Source organism: Alligator mississippiensis, chromosome 1 (genome assembly GCF_030867095.1).
Source record: "Alligator mississippiensis isolate rAllMis1 chromosome 1, rAllMis1, whole genome shotgun sequence".
Classification (NCBI taxonomy): Eukaryota; Metazoa; Chordata; order Crocodylia; family Alligatoridae; genus Alligator; species Alligator mississippiensis.
Window position 1 is genome coordinate 417,642,956 of NC_081824.1, and position 20,136 is coordinate 417,663,091.

The 20,136-nt window shown below is 41.6% G+C and overlaps 1 protein-coding gene across 1 annotated transcript in view; it reads right to left on the reverse strand.

Moving 5' to 3' along the window:
- COG6 (component of oligomeric golgi complex 6) overlaps positions 1–20,136 on the reverse strand; it is a 112,282-nt gene that overhangs the window by 69,200 nt on the left and 22,946 nt on the right. The gene's annotated exons all lie outside the window — the stretch shown is intronic.

The following is a 20,136-nucleotide window of genomic DNA, read 5'->3' on the forward strand; positions in this document are numbered from 1 at the left end:
CAGATGGCAGCAATGTTTCATTTATCTTCTGGGACTGTAAAAGGAAATGTATAAAAACTGAGCACCTTATACGCTTACATACCTGATTTTTGTTAAAATTCTGTTACTTTGTCATTTCTTGAAATGCATATTAACCAGATGGACATAGTATTTATTCAAAGCATTTCACTACATATTCCCTTTCCCCATCACCACCAAACTTCCACCAAAACATGTTAATATTGTTCTTTAAAATAAAAAGAACTTCCCTTTCTAATGGATTTAAGCAAATTACTTAAATCCAGGTCTAAGTTTAGATTACGCCACTACTACTAGCACCTGACAATGAAAGTAGCCCCATTGCTTTTAATATGAATGAGGGTGCCAGAACCTGACTCCTAAATAACAGAAAAAAATAATACTATCCAAATACTTAGGCTTGGCAGGATTTGATTTTTATTGCCAAACTTCGATTTTATCTCACACTCACAGACCAACAGAAAAATATTTCCATTGGTAATCATCAAAATGTATAGAAAGGGGATGTAAGAAAAAACTGGGATGGGAGTAAGGAAAGCTGGGACAGGTGGCGCCACACGCATGTGGACACCCACACGCACCCACTCAGGGAGGTCACTGCAGGCATGGTGGATAGAGGCCTGGCTACGCCATCTGTGCGCTGCTCCACTGATAGTGGCTCGGCCAGCCACTGCAGGAGCTGGAACCCATGGTAGGAGGGGAAGGGGAGACACTGCTGCAGGGTCCCACTGCCAAAGGTCAGGGCTGTTGACAGCCAAGAACCTAGTGCCACTGGCCACTCACTTTGCCCAGGTCCTAGCCAGGAATCAGGCCCCAAACTCCTGCCAAGCCCAACCTTGCCCCTCTGTGCTTGAGGCAAGGTGCACAGAAGTGCTTCTGGGGCCCAGCCACTGTCCCTTGCACTGCCCAGAAGGGTGGAGGCCATGGCCATCCAGGGGCTGGGCCCCTCTGCTGGTGACTGCCAGGCAAGGCTTGCTCACTAACGGGGCTCTGGGAAGCTGCTTCGTGCCCCAGGCTTGACAGCTGCTGCCTCCTAGCACTCCAGGAATTCAGTGGCATTTGACAGCCAGGAGTCCCCTGACAAGACTCCTCCTGTAATGAGCGCTGCCAGCAACTCCTACCCCTGCACTCTGATCCGTAAGCGCAAAGGCTCTAGACTGATACAAATGTACTTCCAAACCAGCAGAATGATTCAAAGCAGATATTCTTTATTGATTTATGGATATTTACTAGAGGTGTACCGATATATCGGTCTGATACTGAATTGGCACCGATATAAAGAAAATTGGTTATGTGGCTGACAAATGCCTGCGTGCGAGCAGCCGCAGTGCAGCACACAGGCAGTGAAGAGCACAGCACGACAGCTTGGAGAGCTGCGTGAAGCTATTAAGCTTGTTTTGGTGGGAGGGATGGGGGAGGGAAGGGGCATGGGGGGAGCAGATCAACAACCTCTGCAGTGAGAAGAGGGAGTGGGGCTGAAGTAGACACTGCCCAGCCAAAGTGGGGTCGGGTGCAGGACAGAGCCGTGGCTCGTCCAGGAGGTGCGGGGAGAGGGGGTGACTCCCCCCACTGTGCACACCCCAGGAGGGCACAGGAGGGAGGCATGTGCCCCCCAGTTCTGTGTGGGGTGGGGCAGGGCAGGCTGGAGCAGGGAGCCCCGCCAGGCTCTTCCTGGTACATAGGGGCTGCTCTTGGGGCCATGCTCAGGGTAGGCAGCGGAGGTGCTGGGAGGGAAGCTATGGGGGGGCTACGGCAAAATATGGGATGGCTGAAGCCCTTCCCCATAGCCCTCCTGTCAGTGCCACCGTTTGCCTTGAGCCCAGCATGGCCTAGCCTTGCCCCACACCCCCCGCCAGGAAGAGCCCAGCCTGGCCACTGTCCCTGGTCTGCAGCTGCAGCTTACATCATGCAGCTCGAGGGCACATGCAGCAGCAGAAGCCACCCCCCCACCCCTCCGAACGAGCCATGGCTCTGTCCCACACCTCACCCCGCCTGGGCAGCACCTACCCCAAATCCACTCCCTCCCTCGCTATGGGGGGGGCGTTGATCTGCCCCCCTTATACCCCTTCTCTTCTTCCTCCCTTCCATCACAACAGACTTATTAACTGGACACAGCTGTACCAGAAATCGGATTGGTATTGACTGATATGTCTCCTTAAAAATTGGCTATCAGTATCAGCCCCCAAAATCTCTCTCGGTGTGCCCCCAATATTTACTTTTTAAAATTCTGACATGTGATTTTATAAAGCTTTTAACAGTATATTGTCATTACCCAATTGTCTGCCTCCCTTATTTCATGAAAGAGAAAAAAATAAATGCTTAAAAATAAACATGAATTTTAGCAACTGAAATTTAAAACAAACAAACAATTCTGCCAGGGCTGTTAATACAATAATAATAAAGACCTTCCACTCAGCTCTGGTTGAGCATTAATATTAGGCCAGTGAGCACCCTTTAGAAAACCTTATTTTAAAATATATATTTACTAGAATATAGATATTAATGTGACCCCTGAAGTGAAAATACATTGTTGTATGTACTGTAATAGCTCTAGCAGATGCTAACACATCTTACTTGAGCAATCAAACTAATCCAAAGAGGTAGCAATAATGCTTATGATATTTCACAAGGCAAAATGCTATGCAATATATAGCATGTGGAACAATAAAAATTAGAAAAAGGCTCATTTTACATCTATGGTAAAAAATACTTGTCTAGCTCTGCTACAATATTTTCAAGTTCTACTGTTTTCTCCAGCAATATATTATTTTAATTGAGGGCTAAGTGCATATAGACAGCAAAGGGAAGGGTGGTACTGTACTTCAATATAGGACAATAGTTTCTTTCAAAAGTCAACCCTACATAAAAGAACAAATCTAACAGATCATGGGAACAGGCTACAAATGCAAAAGGGGGAAGTGCCAAGCACTGCTGCTCTTTGAGCCCTTGGGTGAGAGGGGGAGAGGGGGCGGGGGCAAACCAATGAAGAGCAATTTCCCAGTTTTAATCGTTACCACGGAGACTGAATTCTTTGGTGAGAGCACTCAAACCGCTGAGAAAATTATGCACTTCATGCACTTTTCCCTTGAACTGAATACAAAAGTGTACTGTTTGTTAGGATTATCACCTAGACATCTCAATGAATGAGGAGGTTTTCTGAAGTTTAGTTCTATATCACCACCAAATATTTCCTGGCAGTCCATTAGGATCCTTCTAAAATGTAATTTAGAATACATTCCAAAATTTAATTTATTATACTAAAGATATTTCATATATTAAGTCTCAACCCACGCCCCACAAAAAAAAAATTAAGTATTTTTAACTTTGGAAGAGTAGCAGTTCCAAGATCTAAATATTTCTAAACTAGAGAAAAAGCCAAACATACGACAGCCTTTTTAAATACATGTGTACATATACTTTCTAATGGTTGTTAGAAAAACAGGGGTGGGGGGGTGTTGCTTCTTTTTGGGGACAGGGGTTATACACAAAGCAACAAAACTGAAATCCTTCTGTCCCCCACCCCTCCCCACCTAAGGGCTGAGTAAGTGTAAGAAAACCATTCCTAAGAATGAAACTCAGTTGCAAATAGAAAAATAAGTTTTGTAAATATAGCGATCATTAGTGTTTTTGTTCAGTATTTCACCCATGAAGCATGTTTTAGTACAAAAAGTTAGAAATTATATTTACTGAGCATCTTCCCATAATAACTCATGAGATGACAATAAAAGACTTCAGAGATTAAAAAGTAAAGAAGGGTTTAAGGGGGGAAAAAAATCACACTGAACAGCTCAAGGTCTTTCCAGTAAGTAGTAGGAGCTTGTAATGACACTGAACAATGAACTGGCAGACACAGTTATGGTCAACCATGATCAAGAAACATGACTTAAGTAAAACAGGTGCAGAGAAGGGCTATTACAACCATAAGGAGAAAGAACAACTTATGTTATGAGAGGAGACTAAAGGAGATTGGCTTGTTTGGCCCCTCAGCATGATGGCTGACAGGTGATCCAATCCACATCTATAAATTCATGGAAGGGGTTAAACATCAGCAGGAAAAAGGAACTATTGAAACCAATGGATAATGTTAGCACAAAGACAAATTGGGTATAAACTAGTCATTGAAAGGATTCAAAACTTTTTGTCTAACATATTCAACAGACTCTAGAATTACTAGTCCCTAGAACTGATCACATTATCCACTGCAAATAAATTCAAAGAATGTAGTTCATTTTCTGCTCACAGATCAAATCCTACTTTCTGTGAATTACTCTCTTTTGTGAAGTCTTTGCATTCAGCTAATTGTTTGAACCAACTATTTTCAGATTGAAGCCAGTGAGAAAAAACTGTTCACTATTCAAAATGTGACCCAAAATCAGTATTTACCACTGGTTGGTCACTTAAATTACAAAATATTATTTCTGCTTCCTGACTGGATGAACAACTCAAAATTAGAATATGTATTTGAACAAAACACACCTTTGTTGCAATGCCTAGGATTTACAGGATGAAAAGCCACTTCCTTCATATTTGTGCAATGAGAAATCCACTTACAAATATTGAATTAAGGGGTTAGAATTCAAATAACCGATTAGAATGCCAATGAAAATGCACACAAACAGCTTCTGCAGTATTTGACTAGGCCTGATTATTATACCTGCTCAAAGTCTCTTTTCTTTGACTTTTGGACCTCCTTCCTAACTATTCGTATTTCCACTTGTATTCATATTTCTACTGCTAAGACAATCTTCCTGACCCTTTGCTACTGGGAACATACACTTTACACCTGATTCTTATTTACTCCAAGGTCTTTTTACAGTATTCTAGTAGCGTAAAGAGGCCTTCATGCGAGCATTGTTTGCCCATTCTAATGCTATTTTATGCAGCTAGTAACATATCATGGCCTTGGTAAAAATGAAAAACAGAACCCTGGTACCTAATGCAATCACGATGTCCCTTATATTAGAATTCGTTTACCGTATCTCTTTCACTAGGAACTCAAATGTATATCTTCAAGAATGACAGGACTCATTACCTCTTAGTTCCAATGTAGTCTAATACTGCAGGTTTCTTCTAAAGTCTATGAACAGACTACTTTCTTAAGGGGTAAGAAGGCCTACACCACCTTTTTTACCTACTATATACAATTCCATTACCTCAGTAGAGTGATTTCTAGTTTGTTTTGTTCCTCATGCTTTACACTGGTAAGACAGAGCAGAATCAGGTGCCAAGTTTTAAAGATAATGTATTTTGTGAAATATAAGATGACCCCTACTATTAATTTACTATAATTTTCCAGGTATACAATCTAATTTTTGGAAGTTTGCCTTGAACTTGTCCCTCTCCCATTGCTAAAGCAGGGAAAATAAATCGGGGGGGCTCGGTCAAGTAGCCCCTTCCCCCCCCCCTCAAGTTTTTTTCCCTAGCAGCCCCTTCCCCCTCTCCTTACTGTCAGACCTTGCTCTCCCTGAGAGAGGGGACTCTGGGTGAACTATTTGGGACTCAGTCTGGTGATGCTTGCCAAGCACTTAAGGCTGGTGAAGAAACAGGAATCATTAGAAATATGAAAGAAAGGCAATGAAACCTACCATAAGGCTAAGGTAGTGCAGCCCACCTGAATGAGAAATACATAGTGGCCATTAAGTGCAGTCCCCCTGACTGCTGATTCTTTTTCAAGTCATGGTGAACAGTGCATACATTTTGACTTCCTCTTCACTGCCACAGCTGAGATGTGCCTTTCTTTCCTATTTCTAATGATTCCTGTTTTTTCACCAGCCTTAAATACTTGGGTCTTGGAGGGCACAAGTAATGTTACAAGCAGATGGGTGGAGCCCAGGTGGGGTTGCTGTACCTCCCATCAGTGATCCAGATCAAAACACAATGGAGTTTTATAATGTACCACAGGCAACCAAAACAGTGCAGCAAATGCAGAAAGGTGGGGCATCTATCCACACACTGCCCCCTCAGTGTGCTGGAAAAATTGCAGCATTTAAGGCTGTGCTACTTCTGATTATTTTATATATGGGAATCATAATGCGGCAGCAGATAGCAAAAGTACAGAGGGAAATATGCATGTTCTTCTGGAATGGCAAAACTGAAAGCTTCGCTAGATCTGAATTGTACAAAGTAAGAGAGATGAAAGGACGGGAGTTGCTGGACTTGGGATTGTTTGTCTATGTGAAATATGTAAGCATGATATGGGAGGGAGAGGGGAAAGCAGTGCATATCACCAGATTTTACATACGTACAATTTTGAGGAAATGGGGAGAATATCCCACCTTTTTGAAGCATCCATGGTTGTGGCAACTGCTGATTCATTACATCAGGATGGATGGATTCATGCAGAGGTATAAAATAGGGAAAATGGGGCTGGAGGTCCTGAAGGATCATAAGAAATTGTTGAAAGTGGTAAAGGACAGAGATAAGATGGCGCCAGAGGGAAGCTTCACAGAAGGACAAGTAAAGAAGTTGTGGGGAACAGCAGCAAGTAAACAGCTAACTTGGTCTGGATGGTTGTAAGAAGCTCATCAAGGGGCCTGAGGGGGAGGTCTGGGAAAAAAGAAACAGTGGAACATGTGTTTGAAATATGTGGCTGTATGTTTTTGATATGTAGGTATTTTTGTGCTATGAAGCCTTGGTAAAACAAGGATGCTCAGTACATGTAGCTTTGCAAGAGTGGGGCAATAAGTGTGTTTTTTTAAACAATTTTTATTAAAAGGTTCCCATCAGTATGTTTGCCCAATGTGGGCCATGTGTTTTATAATCATGCTTAGTCTTGGCTGCATTTAATCAATCAATCAGTCGATCAATGCTTGGCTTGTATTGTAAGACAAACAAAGAAAACTGTTACATATTTTAAAATTAAGCCAATTCCTTTTAGGTTAGTTCTGCAGAATATTAGCATCGTTAGGAGTGCAACACCAACACATGATTCACAAGATAAACCCAGCGATTTCCAAAAGGAATCTATAGTGGCAAAAAGATTCTTACTTGTTGTTTGTGAGTTCTTTGCAAGAGAATGATTATGCTAAATAAAAGCTAAGTAGTAGCATTTTCTGAGGGATAGCTTGAATCTCAAAAGATTGAGAACCATTGTTCTAGAACCTACCATATTTATTCACATACCACACACCGCTATATAACATGCACACCTTGTTTTAGGAAAAGAAAAATTAAGAAAAAGATTTTTCCCAAAATCTTAATTGCCACAGCAGAGGTTCAACATGCCTGAATGCTGGTCCCAGGAAGGAGAGATGGAGCCCCCGTCTTAGTTTGTCTAATTCTATCCCAACTGTGCAGTTTGTACAGTAAAACAAATATCACCCACAAAAATATTTTGGCTTTATGTAGAGATAAGGATTTGAATACAAGTGCAGAAAGAAAGGAACGTTTACTAGGGATTAACTAAATTCAAAATTAGACCAGAGAAAAATTACCACTACGCAACAGATACCAAGAAATGTGCATCTTTTGAAAGGAAGATGCTGTTTTATTTCTCCATACTGTTTACTACACTTTTAATAGTACAGAATCATAAAAAAGTAGGGGTGGAGGTCATCTAATCCAACTCCCTACCTACCCATATCCAAAAAGATCCTTGTCTAATCTATTACTAAAACTACACAATCAACCCCGTCCCACAACTACCAGACATACCACATTATCCTACCACAGGAAAAGGAGAGGAATGCTCTGTCAGGATTCTGGTGCTGCAAGTATTGTTAAAATACTATAGATTGAAGGAAGAGAGCCATGCCTCTCTTGATGATGATGGCTGCAAATATAAGTATTCAAGATAGAGGACTGCCACAGACTTAAGCTGCCCATAACGGGTCGGCAACGTTTTTAGCCAGAGCACCAAAAATACCCCAACCTCAGTTTATAAGATGTTGGCATGTCAGGGGTGGACAGCAGGGGAGCTTCAAGGGACCCAATCCTTGTTGCACCTTCTCTGCTGTCCGTCCCAAGGCACATGTGCCAAGCAAAATGCCTTTGCATGCCACGCTCTGGCGCACGTGCCAGGAACTGCTGACCCCTGGTCTAAGTTCTATGGAGGCTTGCCTAGATGTGGTACAGTAGATCTGAGGTTCTCTCTCTCTATTCATTCTTTTTATATACATATTCAGCGACATATCCTTTTTGCATTTTCTTTTAAATATCACTTTTTAGCTTTACTTATTTTGAGGCTTCAAAACTATTGTAAACCATAAAGTTAAAACTGAGTTATAATTTATAGTTATACCAATAATAAAAAACCCACAAAACTACTGTTAAGCAAAACTATTCCTTTTTTGTAGGTGTTCAAATCAGGCCTTGGGTGTTATTTAACATAGGCCATTTTTTCTGAAGCTAGATGCAGCTGTTTACTTTTATCATTCATTTTTTTTCAAATGACAGGCTCTGTATTTTGTTTTAGAAGTAAGAATCCAGTAACATCTGAACAGCGCACCTATATTTATAATTTAGTTTAAAACTCATGGTAGAAGTGATCTCTTTTATTAGATCAACTAGATTTTTGCAAAAAAAAATCTTTACTTGCAAGCTTTCAGGTACAAACACCCTTCATCAGGCATAGGAGAAAAGACTGACCCTGGATGTCTGCACTCATCTGGACGTGGCCAATGTGTTCAAAGGTTATAAACACGAAGCCATGTCAAAACAGTTTGGATGTGTTGTGGACTTCCTGAGTTCTTTGCAACAGAAGAACTGCTCTTTTTTTTTTTTCTTTTTTCACTATATAAAACTGAGTGAAAGCTAAGAGATGGCATTTGGAGAGTGTGTGTTGCGGGGTGGCACTCATGCCCACGTCTAAAAATGTTGAGAATCACCTCTGTAGATCCTAATGAGCTCCATAAAAATAATAAAATAAAAAAGAATGTATGCAAGGCCAAATATCTGTTGTTTCTTGACAATATTATGTAATTGGGAGATGAGTTAATCAAGTTCAATCAACGATTATAAAAAAGGTTGTGTTTTAATGATGAATACAAATTGTGAAAATAAAAAGGATACAACTAAATGTTTGAATATTAGACTTGGTGCTCTTCCTGCCCCCTCTCCCACTCCTGGCCCTGCCTTCTTCTGCAGCCTCTCATAAGCGACTATCAATACAAGAGGTAAAAGACAAATTAAAAAGCTCTGCAAAGGCAAATATATATAGAAATACTTAACAGGCAAGGCTGTTGAGGCAGAGCTATTGAAGTCAGTCCGGAAACAACTGCAAGCTTTCCTGAGAAACACATTATTGAAAGTAATGAGGCGTAATGAGCTCAATGACCTTTTCTTTTCTCCAGCTTTGTTGTTTTATCTATAATATTTGTCTACAGATGTGTTACTAAATGTAATTCTTGCATAAGGGAGGCTGGAATCTAACTGAGAGAGTAAATTTCTTTTCATTATTGAGGTTATATGTATTTTAACCAAAGAAATAACTATCTTGGAAATATTTGCTTCCACATCTGATTTCTTATTTTCTTACAGTATTCACGTAGTACTTTTTAAATAAGTACCTAGTCTAGTCATGTTCAGAAATGTTACTTTAAAACACACACCCAACAATTTACTCATTGTTTGTATTCAAGGGGGTAGCTGCTTGTTTTCATGATTTAAAATATGAGTTCACTGCCTTTTACTCGTGCTTTAGTACTGCAAATGCATGACAGCTAAGGCTGACTGATACCGATACTTTTTTTGGTTCCTGCATACCAAAAACATTGTTCAATGTGTTCTTTTTGGATAATTTCTTGTTATTAGTGATGAGCGAGCTAGCAAGTACCCAGCTGGACTTCCTTGTTGACTTACCTAAATCAGCAAGTGCTTTGAGACTAAATTAATTGAGATGGTAAAATGGGAGCCCATAAGGCCAGTTTTACAGTCACTTTTCACAACAGACTAGTGTTTAAAAAAAGAAAATGGAACTCATTAATGTGACAAGATACTGATGTTTTTCTTAGTGTTTTCTTAGTTCTCTTTTTTTGTATGTTTGCAATGTTTGGAGAAGAGGCCTTTGAATGGAACGTGTAAATAAATACAGAAACTGATCTTCTATTCTTTACTAAAGACTGACCCCTAACCTTCATTAAATGATGTTGCTCATAAGTCACTCTGGAATGCAATGATGGAACTTTATAGGCAAAACCTGTTCAGTATCTGTCTCATATATAAGGCATTTTTGCTTCAACATATTATGCATCTAAACCTGGTTCCACTCTCTGCCGAATGGTTTATTACCCATTCCAAATAGATACAGTCTCAGAATTGTAGGTTTTATGAATGGGTAACTTGTCTAATGTGTTGGATATAAATACATAACAGAATCCACAACACACATCTCTCTTCTCGGAGAAAGTGCCTTTTGTGCAGTGTAATAGAAGATGGAAAAATATATGAAGATGGAAAAATATATGAATGTTTTCATCTTCAGTTATGTTGTAGTTTGGCTTGTGATTTCCCATGCAGTGAAGCCGATTCTGCATCTGCCAATCAGATAGAAATCAGCCCAAAATTGATGAGCACATCTATACTATTGAACTGACTTATCTATTTACAAATCACCTTCATGCCGCTCCTTACCTAATCCTCAGAACTGATTTGGTGAAGATCAACACAAGATTTTCTAAATCTTGAAGTTACTGAAACTTTGTGTGTGGTGCTTTTTAGAAAACAGCTTCACTGCTGTTTCTATCTATTCTGTTCTCCCCACCTTCAGGACATGCCTTCAAGGCAGGGTTACTGCTCTGGCATGTTTCCCATTCAGAATAATATCTGGAACATGCCATTCACACACAGTACTGAAAGTAGTAACAAAGATTGCCTGGAGCTTCTTTCTTTTGCTGATTTCCTTTTTTTTTTTTTTTTTTTTAGCTGAAATGCCCTTCCTTTTTTATATATGGGAAATCTCTCTGTCAGAGCAGACTTGAAATCTACAGGCACCTATACTCGTGATTGACCTCTTCTCTGACGTGCTAATTAGCACACATTGAAGCTGACTCTTAACTGAGCCTGCTGCAAGTTTGCTACAGTGTGCTAGTTAGCACGCTCTGCATCCCATGTATTCAGGATCCCCATATTTCAAAATGGCGGGGGGAGTGCTTTAACTAACACTCACATGAGCTTTAGTTAAAGAGCACCAGCTGTCATTTTGAAGTGCGGGATGCTGAATACACATGGCATTGTGGGTGCTTTAATTAGAGCAGCTCCCAGAACCACTTTAATTAAAGCCCTGCCACCCCGGACGTGTATAGCCGCCCTATAGGACTGAATTCTGTCTAGTTTCAGGTCTGTATTGGTGGTACTCATCTTTACTTTGGGTTACAAAACTTAACTATGTGTAGCATATGGCAAATCATCACTATCTTTGCTTCTTTTTTATACAGAGAAGTGCCAGAATATACAACAGCTCTAAAGAATCCTTCCCAAGCAAACCAAAGATTATTCAGCATTTAGATATACAGGCAGTCTTCGGACTTACGACACAACTGGTTCCTGAAAACAGCGTCTTAAGTCAAAATGTTGCAACTCGGAACTGATTTTCCCATAGAAAACAATGTTATAAATGGGGGATTGGCTCCTGAACCAAGGCCTGATACCCTATCTTCACCAAAAATAACTCAGAATTTTGTACTCGATCAGTTATAGATGAGTAATATAGCTACATTAATGTATTTATATTGTAAACAGCAATCACATTGATTTGGAAGGGCTTCTTTGAGGAGACTCTGCTGGACGTTTTGGAAGGCTCTTGGTTGGATGTTTTGATGGGTTCTTGGCTGGAGTCTTCTCAGGAGCCTTGGCCGCAGGTTTTCCTGGAGTCTTGGCTGCTTTCTTAAAGAAAGCGTACAAGGAAGTTTGGACAGATGTTCTCCAGGGAGATGGGTGACGCAGCCAACTTGTTCGCTGGCATGGTGTGGCATCCGATCAAGTGTTGTAAAGTCGAAACTGATGTCAGAAAGTTGAAACGGTGTCAATTTATAAACGTTGTAAGTGTGAAATATTGTAAGTGCGAAACGTTGCAAGTCAAGGACTGTCTGTACATTTTATTTTTTATTTATCTATTTTTACACATGCACAAAACAGTGATAAATTAGTGCCTAGCTCTGCTTATGTATACACTCTACACAACCCAAATTGTTTAAAAAAAAAAAAGAGGGGGCAATTCAATTCTTCCTTTAAATATACTACCAGAGTCATTATACCTATTCAGATTGCAGCTAGGGACTTGAGAAGAGAGTGTAGATCAGGGGTCAGCAACCCCTGACATGCACGCCAGAGCATGGTACGTGGAGGCATTTTGCTTGCCACAGGGCAGACAGCAGGGAAAGGATCAGGGCTGTGCTGCTACAAGGATTTGGCCCCTTGAAGCTTCCCATCATCCACCTGGAAGTGTGCATGCACCTGACTCCAGCAACAAGCCAGGCTAGGGCCCTGCAGATCTTGGTACAGCTCCTTTCAGCCTCCCTGCCACCTGCTGCAAACAGCCCAGGCTCTGTGGCAAGCAGCAGAAGCCTGTCCAGAGCCCAGGCCAACTGTGATAGGCAGCTGGGAGGCTGCAAGCTGTTGCACGGAGGTCTGCAGAGCCCTGGCCTGGGTCTTTGCTGGCATCGGGTGCATGCATGCCTCAGGGCAGACAGCAGGGGAGCTGAGAGGGGCCTAATCCTTGTTGTGGCAGTGCATTCCCAGCCCCTTCCCTGTCGTCCGCCTCAAGGTGCGTGTGCACCCACTGCCAACAACAAACTGGGCCGGGGCTCAACAGACCTCAGTGCAGTGGCTCGCAGTCTCCTGGCCACCTGCCACAGCTGACTCGGGCTCTAACCAGGCCCCTGCTGCCTGCCGCAGAGCACAGGCTGCTAAGTGGGGAGGCTGTAAGTAGCTGCACTGAGGGCTGCAAAGCCCAGGTTGGGCTCCCTGCCTGGAGGTGCACATGTACCTGCTGCCAGCAGACAGCAGCGAAGGGGCTGGGGCTACACTGCCACATTAAGGAACAGGACCCTCACGGTTCCCTCACCGTCTGCTCCTGGCACAACAACATCTAAAAAGTTGAGGTTGGGGTGTTTTGAGCACTCTGGCCAAATATGTTGCTGACCCCTGACCTGGACCTTGGCAATAGCATCACATGAATCTAAGAATGAATCTAAGTTAACAGTTCTCAAATTTTTTAGACTAGAGGCTCCCATTGGAAAATGTCACCTCTCAGTTTTCACTTGCTTTATGTCTACAGAAAAACAGAGCTTTTCTTTTGCTGAAAAGGACTCAGAAAGACCACAACAGGTTAGAATGTTTTTAATATTATAGATTCCTACTTGAAATCTCTGAGTTTATATCTCATGAATAATCATGTTTGCATACCTAAGTGCACATTGCATGACATTCTGTGGCACTCTGGGAAGGACTCAAGGCACCACAAGGTGCTCCGGCATCCTGGTAAAGAATCACTTGTCTAGGTTATAGGCCATGCCGTGATGTAGATAACCAAGCTAGCTTGAAACAAATTAACTTTCTCAGTCATCAGGAAAGAAATAATCTAACTCCTTTACATCTGAGAAGCAGAGTATATCTGCTTTAGAATCTTCACTGTTCTGAAAATTGGCAAAAGAATTTCCAACAATCATGGGCTATATTTTCATTGTTCTTGCTTCTACGGCCAAACCTACAGAATCTGAAGTAAAGGAGCTAGTTTCTGTTTCAGGCATATTTCATTGTAATTAAGAGGGCAGCTTTCTGCAGGGGCTTTGTGAATTCTTCCAAGCACTATTCAAAAGGTAAGTTATCATCAATAAAGTAGTATGGCTATGCTGAAAACCTTAGACACATGAGGCAGTTGTATTTAAGGGCCAGGGTAACAATCGATATGGCTAAGCAGCAAAGACATTAGAGCGGAGGTATCAACCATATGGCCTGCAGGCTCGATTTGGCCTCCCTGTGGCCCAGTGGGCTATTGGAAGTTGGGGGCCTGCTGCAGAATTCAGGGTCCTTTGACTCCTATGGATATGGCCATTGGCAGCAGGTGGGCAAACAATACAGCCCTTGCTTGCCCAGTTCCTGCCCAACCTGCATCACTGCCCATCCAATTCAGACCCGCCACAGTGCCACTGGCTCTACAGATCTGATGTGGAGGAGTCCCAGCAGTCCAGATCTAGCCCAGGGCCTGGTACCAGTTTGACACCCTTGCATTACAGCGTAAGAATCCCACAACTCTGCTGGGTCCCAATACAGGGTCACCAAGATAGTCGGACCGTGCAGCAACCTCAAAAAACCCAAGAAGAAAAATCTGCCAAGATGAAAGCACAAGCAACAGTACTGGTATACTCAAAAGCTCATCTTATGCTCTAGTTTTCTTGCCCCCTTTGGAAGACCCCAAGCACTCTTGAGATGGTGTGGTTCTTGGGAAACCGTGCAAACAGCCACCCCTAAAAAATGTTAAGGCCTTTGGTTTTCTTTTAAAGAAACAAAAGCAGAGAAATTGGTATGTCAGTGGTTCAACTTTTAATGACCTCACAAACAGAAGAAACATCTTCAGCATTATTTCAATGCTTCAGACAAACTTTAGTTTGCATTTGTGCAAACTGAGCTATAAAGCATTCTGTGCTCTGTGGTTTTAGACTATTGATTTTTTTCAGTGAACCTTCTGTTTTCCCTCCTAATTGCTAGTCAGCTTGGAACTCAATACTAATTATGCCACCTATTAGCACAACTTGCTTTTAACGAGAGCTGATCAAGCGTGAAGTGCGTATGCTCATGCCATACCAAATTTCCACCTGTCATTCATTGAAAATGTTCTTAAGAGGGTTATGAAAATCAAAACTTTATCCAGAATCAGTGCTAATCCACTTAAAAATCTTGCCACACATTTCGGTGTGTATTTTGGTCTCATAACTCTCAAAAATATCTATAAATTGCTATTTGCTCAATAATTTGGCCAATAAATTATAACAACTTCCTTTTAACTGTTTGGTCTCAGAGTGAGGTTATAAACTTTTCATTTCATCTGTCTAAAATGAGCATTCTTGTATTTGATACAAAATAAAGTCAAAGTTTGAAAAAAAAGGTAACATTCATAAGTATTCTAGATACAGACGAGAACCTGATGGCATTTAACACTGACAAATGCAAGGTTTTCCACCCTGGGAGGAAAAACCCGCAGCATGCTTATAGGCTCGGCAGTGCTACACTGGCTAGCACTTCGGATGAAAGGGACTTGGGGGTCATGATTGGCCACAAGATGAACATGAGCCTTCAATGTGATGCTGCAGCCAGTAAAGCAAGCAAAACGCTGGCTTGCATCCATAGATGCTTCTCGAGCAGATCCCAGGACATCATTCTCCTGTTGTACTCAGCCCTGGTGACGCCGCAGCTGGAGTACTGCGTCCAGTTTTGGGCTCCACAATTCAAAAAGGATGTGGAGAAGTTTGAGAGAGTCCAGAGGAGAGCCACACGCATGATCAGAGGTCAGGAAAACAGACCTTACGATAAGACAGAACTATGGGACGACTCAGCCTGGAAAACCGCAGGCTCAGGGATGATTTGGTGGCCACCTATAAGTTTATCAGGGGTGCTCACCAGGATCTGGGGGAACGTTTGTTCACCAGAGCGCCCCAAAGGATGACGAGATCTAATGGTCACAAACTCCTCCGTGACCGTTTCAGGCTGGACATAAGGAAGAACTTCTTTACTGTCTGAGCCCCCAGGGTCTGGAATAGACTGCTGCCGGAGGTAGTTCAAGTGCCTACCATGAACGCCTTCAAGAGACATTTGGATGTTTATCTTGCTGGGATCCTGTGATCCCTGCTGACTTCCTGCCCTTTGGGCAGGGGGCTGGACTTGATGATCTTCCAAGGTCCCTTCCAGCCCTAACGTCTATAAAATCTATGAAGTCTATGAAATCTATAATACGTTATACTGCCATCTTGTACGTTATGATCTAACACCACTTTCTGGCAGAAAATTCAGAACATGTTTCTCTTTAATTCAGCAAACAGAATAAAATTATCTGCATGTTTACATTTTCTTAAAACCACAGCAGCTGAGCCAGATTTCTGTTCTGGAGAAACTCAGTAGAAGCTTTAGTTAAAAATAGCGTTTTCTGTCACACGAATGAACAGGACTTTCTGGGGAAGGACCATCACAGCTTTTGTAAAAGAAGGTCATACCTGAATAATCTGCTAGAGCTCTTTGAGAGTATCACAGGCATGTGGATCATGGCAATTTTTCTTGATATAGTGCATCTAAGTTTTCAAACAGCTTTTGACCATTAGAGGTCAGGTCTACTTGTGGACCAGGATCTAGCTAAAGGACAGGAAGTCAAGAATGGGTTTAAGTGGCTAGCTCTTATAATGTAGGGAGATAAACAGTGGGGCCCCTGTATGGGGGCCTGTGCTGTTTAACATATGCATATATTATCTGGATGGTAGACAGGTGAATACGGAGGTGGACAAATTAGAGGGGGCACCAAATTATTCAGAGCGGTAAAAATAAAAAGCTGACTGAAGAAATGCAGAAGAATCCTGTAAACTTTAGCTTCCAGAGACTCTCTCCTACACATTCCTGTATCATTGGTGTCAATCTGGTCCACAACCACCGACTCCTCCACAGCATGCCTAACAAGCCAGTCTGTCTTTCTTGTGACAACCATCCCCTTTTTGTCCAGCAGGCACCTCAGCACGCAATCCTTCCCAAATATCACAAACAAAACTATCCATGTTCCCAGTGACTAAACCCATCATTACTAAAACCTTCTATTTGGACACTGGGAACCCTCTCCATGGAAAGAGATCCTCAGTCCGAGAGGATGCTGACACTGCAGCTGAATCCTAGTTATGGGATCTTTTCCCTTTTTTCCAGCTGGGTCTTTTCCCTTCTCTCTAGCTTCTTGCCCAACTGTCTCATGACTTTCATTCTCTTTGGCAGCACACAGAATGCCTTCGTTGAGTTTGATCCCCACTGTGTGAAATCAATTCCAGTTAATTGTATTTGCTTGTTTTTGGTTCTCAAGCAATCTCTACTATTGCATCAGAATTTCATTTAAATTAAACAGAAAAACGTGGCTTAATGAATTCATTTTTCTCCTGATGTGCGTAATTCTTATTAATAGTAATAATATCAACTACATACGGATTTAAGGGAAAATGTTTCATTAATAATGAATGTTTTTACATAAGTTAGCACATACCTCATTGTACAAGTATATTTTGGTTTTAAGGGATGAAAAAAAAGCTTTACAACAAGCACATATCGAACTGCCCAGTATTAAGAACATCATCCGTTGAGATACCATAAGATAGATATACCTGTTGAATTTTCATTTACAGAAGTGCTCACATGACTAACGCACTAAACAACTTGTGGAGACAAATGATAAAACAAGGCCTCCACTGATATGGGCACAACTTCCTGTACAGATGTTGAACAAAATCATTTGCACATATATGAGCATTTATACACATGCATAGTTTAGACACAGCAGTTTAGCCCAGATGCATTTTATCTGTGTAAATCAATTTTGTAGCTATGTTGATCTGAGAAAAATAAATACATAAAGCTCTTGGGTCAGAGTCTTTTATTAGACCAACTAAATAGTAGCAAAAAAATTCCTTTCTTTGCAAGCTTTCGGGCACATACACCTTTCATTAGGCTGAGGAGAATTCAAAGATTGTAATAGTCCTCCTACATAGGAAATAAACTCCATTTTGTACAGGGAAGTTAGAGGCTGGAAGTGCATTTACAACAAACGATGTATGAGCCCGAAAGCTTGCAAAAAAAGGAATTTTTTTGCTACTATTTAGTTGGTCTAATAAAATATATCACCTCTGACCCAAAAGCTTTGTGTATTTCAATTACTTTTCTGCACAAGTGAAACAGTCCACAGAAACTGAACATACATTTTGTGTGTACGTTAAGAGAAGGTAGATTTAGTGCCCTTGGAACTTTGGTCCCCTTCATACTCATTTCACTGACTTCTGTTCTTTTTTGAATGAGAAACTGCAGAATAAGAAATCATCCACAAACTGAACTGTGTTAAGTATGATTTAAACAGGGACTATGACTTCTTAGCTCATTACCTGAATTAGCTTTTGTGACCCCCTACATTCCTATGGGTTTGCTGCTCATTTGCTTTTCTCTCCTGGGACTGCCCCTCTTCCCTCCCCTTGTCTTTTGTATTCTAATTTCTCTCTCCTTATACCTCTGCTTTCAGCACCTCCTTTCAGTGTCTGATGAAACGAACTTGGGTTTGTGATGACTTGTGCTACACGTACACCAAACCTTATTTGGTCTATAAAGGTGCACATCTACCCTACCTTCTGACTGACTGTAGACCAACATGACTAACTACCTCTTCCTCTTCAACACTTTGGGATTGATTAAACATTTAGGTCTTGCCTTCAAGGCTATCTACCACCTCATCTTTTCCTTTGCCCATGATCCAATTCAGCCCCTACTGGTACCCTTTTCAAAAATGATGCCAGCCTCTCCCATTTTGGCACTTTTTTCAGCACATGCCTCACAGACTCCATAACAGACAGAAACAGCTTATGACTGTGAGATGCTTCACATAGCTCCTTACCCTGCAGAATTCGGGCCAGAGTGATTCTTTAGATTAGGGGCTAGGTTTATATATGCCTCTGACTCTTCCTTCTTCCCGTCACCTAAGATCCTTCTCGGACTGGGCACAGGGGCTATGCATCAAGCCAGGGGTGGCTAACCTGTGGCGCTCATGCCCCAAGTGGCACAGGCAGCCTCTATATGTGGAATGCAGCAGAGTGGGGAAAGGACAGGCAGCAGAAAACAGCAGCAGATTAGGCAGGAAGCAAAAAGCAGAGGAGCTAACTGGGCAAGAGAAGGGAATTGGAGTGGCACTCTGGGAGGGTGTGGCTAATTTGTGGCACTCCTGATAAAAAGGTTGGTCCTCACTGCATTAAGCAGGTTAGCTCTCACTGCGGGGTTACTGTTCTGCAGACTGTCTCCCTGCAAGCTGTCCTCTGCGCTTTCCTGCAGCCGTTTAGCACTGCTGATTCTCTCTCTACCAAACAACAGGGGCTCTTATTCCCTCAATAGCAACCTGGAGCTTTGCAGTTTAGAGCCTGCCTTTCTCCTCAGCCCCTTTATTCTGGTGCTGCTCCACCAAGTAACAGGGGTTAGGGGCCCCTGTTACACCTGGGCTGGTCATGTTTAATTTTCATTAACAGTTTGTATGATGGAGTAGAGTACACTAGATTACCCAACGGTATCAAGCTGGAAGAGGGTTGAAATACTATGAAGGACAGGATCAGTATTATGAAGGACAAGATTAGTATTCCAAATGATCTGGGTGAATTGTAGAAGGAATCCAAAAATTAATAAAATGAAATTCAATACAGGTGAAGAAATAAAGCACATTTAAAAAAAGAAAAAGGAATAGCTTCCTTAGGCAGCAGTACAGCCGAAAAAAACTGGAAAGTATAAGGGAATACAAACTAAATATGAATCAACATAACGTGGTGTTGCTCCCAGAAATGCATATTTCATTCTAGGATGTATTAAGAGGCAAATAAAATGTAAGCAATGAGAGGAGGGTAATTATTCCTCTCCACTCTGTACTGGTCAAGCTGCAGCAGGATTAACGTGCCTAGTTTTAGGAACTGCACTTGAAGATGTACAGAGTCCAGAGAAGAGTAAAACAAACTATGTGAGGTTTTGAAAATATGATCTATGAGAAAATACTGGAGGAGTCGAGTTTGTCTAGTTTTAAAAAGAAAAGTCAGGAAAGAGACATGACAGCAGTCTTCCAACGCTTAAGTGATTCCTGTCAAGAAAATGGTGATCAATAGTGCTCCTTGTTCATTTGAGGAAGAAATCAGCTTAATTTTTGGCAAAGAAAATTTAGGATAGGTATTGGGAAAAGCTTTTTAAGTATACCAGGAGTAAAGCTTTACAAAGGGAGGCTGTGGAATCTTCTTCATCAGAAGTTTTTAAGAATAGATTATACAAATTTTGTTGGGATTGGCCTCATTGGTCTTCCTTTCCTCCACATTAAATGCTAGTCACAAAATCTCAGACATGGCAAGTTATAATTTTTTTTCTAACATTACATTTATCTTCACATTTATAAAACTTGACATCTTGCTCAATGGACACAATCCTTCTTGGGCT